Source organism: Heloderma suspectum, chromosome 1, assembly GCF_057233095.1.
Source record: "Heloderma suspectum isolate Gila_16-S chromosome 1, 16-S_ref, whole genome shotgun sequence".
NCBI lineage: Eukaryota > Metazoa > Chordata > Lepidosauria > Squamata > Helodermatidae > Heloderma > Heloderma suspectum.
This window is the reverse complement of record NC_139458.1, coordinates 53,488,595-53,493,611: the sequence shown is the minus strand read 5'-3', so window position 1 is coordinate 53,493,611 and position 5,017 is coordinate 53,488,595.

Sequence of the window (5,017 nt, the reverse complement as noted above, 5' to 3'; positions counted from 1 at the left end):
GCCCCTCGCGTCCTGTCGCCCAGGGATGACGGAGTTAGCCCCACCGTTCGAGCGGCTTCGGGACTTCGTCCTTTTCCCCGCCCATGCACATGATTGACGAGTGATGCGGCCAACCCACTCTAGGAAGAACGAGGCTGTGGAGTTTGCGCGGCAGTGGCTGCGCTCTGGCCTGCTGTAAGCGGGGGCCGAGCGCGGCTGCTTCGTTCCCCTGTAGTTCCCGGCGGGGCGGAGCAGCCGCGCCGAGAGCGGCCAAGCTTGGCTGCTCGCGTAGCAAAGAATCGGGGAAAAGAAACCATGAGCTGCTTTTAAGTGTATATCCAAAATATTGCCCTGGTAGCACGAAATGTTGCTGTTGCTATCAACAGCGATGCCTGAATGCAATTAACGTTGTTGTTGTTTGGTTGGTCCTAATAAAAATATTGCCCCAGTATGGATTTTGGATTCCCCCCCCCCCTTGGATCTGCACGGATAACAGCAGCTGATCCACGGTAGCCGTGGTGGTCCATGAAAAAAAAATCCATAGGCAATATTTTTATTAGGACCAATCAAATGAGGATGATTATAATCTAATGATGTGAATCGCATTCAGTCAGTGTCAGTTCTAGTTTGGCCCTCAGCTCTATATTGTTGTTGCCATGTGAAGATGAAAAATGAAAGATTTGCGTTTCAACGTTTGGTTTGTAGGGGTCGTGAGATTCCACTCCTGGATCCCCACTTTGTTTTTTGCGGTGCAAGCAGGGACTTGTGCTGAAATGGCTATGCTGTCATGTCTTTTGCAACCACCGCCTTACCCTCCTGGCCACTTGCCCCTAAAAAGAGAGGAGGTTAATTTGGGGGGTGATAGGGCTAGTCCAGCATCCCTTGGGCTATCAGTGGTGCCAAAATACCAGCATATTTCAGTTTAAAGCCTTTACTGCCAGTAACTCATCCTTAGGAGAGGCATTTCAACCTTTTACGGGGGCAGTGGAGGGGACTGTACAAAACTCTGGAAACCACCAAATGAGCCCTTGGCGTGTAGCCATCTGGAGAACCCCAGAGGGCCAGATTAGGACCCCAGGCCTAATCTTTATCTCTGTGCCCAATGGAAGGCTCCTAGCACTAACAAAAGACCTTGTGCAACTTTTCCAGATTTTCCTCCTTACCAGTTTTTTTTTTCCTTCTGGCAAGAAAAGTGAAGGAAAAAGCAGTGAAAAAACATAGAAGGTTACAAATGGAAGATGTCATCTGGACTCCCAGTAAAATTCTGTGAACAAGACAGGGTGATTGCACAATAAAAGCCTCATCTGGTTTCAGGTTGGGTCTCAGCCCTGGGAAAAGGGGCTGAGGCTTCCCTCCCTGACACTGGTCTATTGCTGGATCTAAGGCTCTGCTTTGAAGTGGCGTTTATGATCTGGCTACAGGACTTTTAACATTCCTTATTTGGGCTCTAGAGAACAGGAACTGTTCAGTGACTGTAATGTCTTCAGTTGCTTTCAGGTGAGGATATCTGACATTCAGAAGATATTTAGTCCTGTTCTAAAATAAGATATTCAGTCGCGTTCTATTGTCCTTAAAATGAGGACAATAGAATTTTGTTGCTGTTGTCCCTGGTTATCATTTGTCTGCTTCACGTATTGATTTACCAGTAGCATATACAGTACTTTACTGGATGACTCAGTTTTTTGTCCTTCTGACTGAAGCACACATAAATGAAAATAAAAATAAACCCCAGCTTAGCAAGACAGATGGAAGAAATACTTAGATGATGCATGTTATTCTGAAGTCTCAAAATGTTCCAAAACTAGGCCATCCTGTGCAGTCTTTAATTATTTCTATTTTATTTTAATTTTAAATATCAGACAAATATTGTTTCCCAAAGTGGCTCGTATCAATTAAAAGAGAGAGAGAGAGAGAGAGAGAGAGAGAGAAACAAGCCCTTCCTTAGGCTTAAAAATAATAATTAAGCAGGCTTAATAATAATAATATTAATAATAGAAAAGATTGAGGAGGGAGATCAGTTTGCTCAATGCTGGAACAAATTAGTGCATTGTAAACAGGCATTTATATCCAGTTGGGGCCAGGTTGATCTGCCCTTGCTGGTGGTCTTGCTTGGACACAGGTGCTGCAGCTGATCCGGACCCAGTAGCCCTTGTTCCTCTGCTTTTGGGGTCTTCAATGTGGTGCCCATAGACACTAATGTGCTCACGGACACCTCTCTTGGCATCTGCCAGGCTCCCTGCCATCCTGGTTTTTATTTCTTGGGATTTTAAAAATTATTTTTAACTGGAAAGCTGGCAAAATGAAAGCCTGCCTTTCAGCACCATGTTCATTTGGGTTCATTTGGGTTTGAGTGTTTTTCTGTTTTAAAGCTCAGGCCCCCACCTTTGCCTTGAACTTAGGAAGTTGCTTTCCTTTTAGTCTCAGCAGTTTGCCTTCTGGAAAATTAATGTTTTGTGACCATGGAAGCCATTTTATGAATGGGCAAGCCTCCACCCCCATGGCAACCATTTTATGAGAGCGCCCACAACACTTTCTCACAATTTCAAATGTGCCCACCGCCCCAAAAAGATTCAGGGTGGTGGGCACAAAAAGGTTAAGGATGCCTGCACTGGCTGGTGACAGAGTCCAAAGTATGCACCCCTGGCTTCTGCAACTGGAAGACAACAGGTAGTTCCAGCTGGAGAAGTTCTTTTTGGCAGGGAATGGGAAAACATGCTCAGCTCTCTGCAGTTCTCCTTCTTTGACTGATGGATGGGCTTAGGCCAGTCTCCCCATTGCCATGATGGTCCTCCTGGGAGGCACGGGGTGGAAATTGCCGGTGGCCCTTAATCCCTTGGCCAATGGCAAAGGACAGAGCATGCTTCCCTTCTTCTCTGCAGTCCCAGGGCTACTTTTCAGGAAGTTAAGTAACTTATTTACACAAATAATCATGTTTAGGATAAGGCTGTAGCTTGCTCATTGCACTTGCCATGTTACTTTGCTGATAATATGTGTACTGCATCCTTGCAAAGGGCTAGATACCTGATTCAGCAATCCCTCCTTCAGTTCCTCCATTACCACAGAATAAATCACCTTTGAAACATAGGAAATTTCAAAAGCAATTTACAATACAATAGGGGTGGGAGGGACAAAGGCCCACTACTTACTTGCAAGTCCTTCCATTCGCTAAATTCTGCCTAGGTTGTGGCTGTTGGTGAGGATCCAAAGTGCTACTCAAGTTCATATAATGTGGTTCTGCCAGTGAACATTTTTCTTTGAACAGCTGACTCCATGTCCTATCACAAACTGCCTTTGAAACTCCCCACAACTGTGATTCGTTATAGAATAGTACTACTGTCCAAACTTTCCAGAGAAGGATTCCAATCCAAACTTTTCAATGAATACAGTGATCCTAGTTAAATTTAGAAAGAATGGAGAAGTACATCAAATGCCTCCATAGCCAAAATGATCCACACAACCATTTTTTACACGAGCCAAGTTAATCTGAGTTGACATTTTCAATTGATCGGCATACATCAAATGAATCTTGTGAATGGTTCAGAATGCGTCTAGGTCATGGTTTGCCTGCTCTTTTTTTTTAGTGGGTTGAAAAAGGAAGGGGAGATACACAGTCTGGACACATGTTGAACCATCCATACAGATCATGTGATCAGGCTTCAACATGTTAAAAATGTTGTGTGAATTAATTCTCAGTCAGGGAAGAGCCCAGTACTGCTCAAATTTTAAATATAAAATAAGAAAATCCTTGAACTTATGACTGGCTTTGTGAATGTTATACTGCTTTATAGCTGAACAGTTCAATTTGAAGTTTCCTTTGTATCCGTTCTATTTTTATGCATGCAGCCCCAAAGATGGACATCTGACAGGCCATAATAGACTGCTCCTTTCCCAGGTATCGCCTGCTTGTTTCCTTTATCTGTGAATAGGAAATGGCTTAAAGGCACCTGTGTTATGAAGGTCCCAGGGGCAGCTGGCTGGCTAGTGAATGCTTGATTATGTGTTAACATGCTTTGTCAGATATTGGCAGAATCTGTTCTCTTCTTTTGCCTTTTCAGCAAGGGTGCCATTGACAGACTGACTACCCATTTATAGAAATGTTGTCCATCAAACTGTGAGGGAGGACAATGGTGTTTTTCTGTGGCTAGTGACTGTGGGAAACTTTTCTTTGGCTATTCAGGCAATTTTTGTAGCTTGCTCTGAAGAGGAGAGACTGATGAGTGCAAAAAGTACAATTAAGCAAAGCCAGACTTCAATTGAAGGCTGTAGTGTAGTCTGCTGTTCTCAGTTTTTTATTTGTGGGGGGGGGGGGGGAGATCTATGGTTTTTCACTTTGCTGTGTGGCATTCAGCGGGGGGCTATTACAATCCTAATTTTTTTTCCTGGACCACCTAATTCTAAGTAAAAATTAAATGTAATGAGAGCCACTTGGAGTTCTGAATATTTTAAAGCATAATTCCCACAGAAGGGATTCGACCTAAACTGCAGTGAACATCAGTTGGCTAATTATAGCTGCATTTATATTACAGCAGGTGTCAGATGCAGTCATCTCAATAAAGTCCACATAATGCTCAGGAGGGAAAAATAACAAAAGCTTTTCTTTGAATGTGGGTACTAATTTCTGCTAGGTGTCATATGAGTGCTGATACTTCTCCTTAGCAATAACAAGGACTCTGCAGCACTCAGAAATGCATTTTGCTTTTGGATGAATTGACACTGTAAAGCACTTGCTAGTCAGACTTGGCAGATGTCAGTAGTTAATACTAGCATTGCAGAGGTTAGAATATAATGCAGAGAGTCTTATGTAAATACTTTTAGATGATAGGCCTAGTTTGGAGAAGGAGTCTGTGTTCCAGCTCACTTAACAAAATCTAAAGAGACTGTAGTAGAAGACCTTCATTTCCTTCAGATCATCCTCTCTTTACAGAAGATCATCTTAGATCTTCCACACCTCAGGGGCAGATGCTGAGGACTGCTGTGAGAGACGTTGCAAACACTTGTGAATACAATTCACACTAACTCTTTCAAGTTATATATCAGC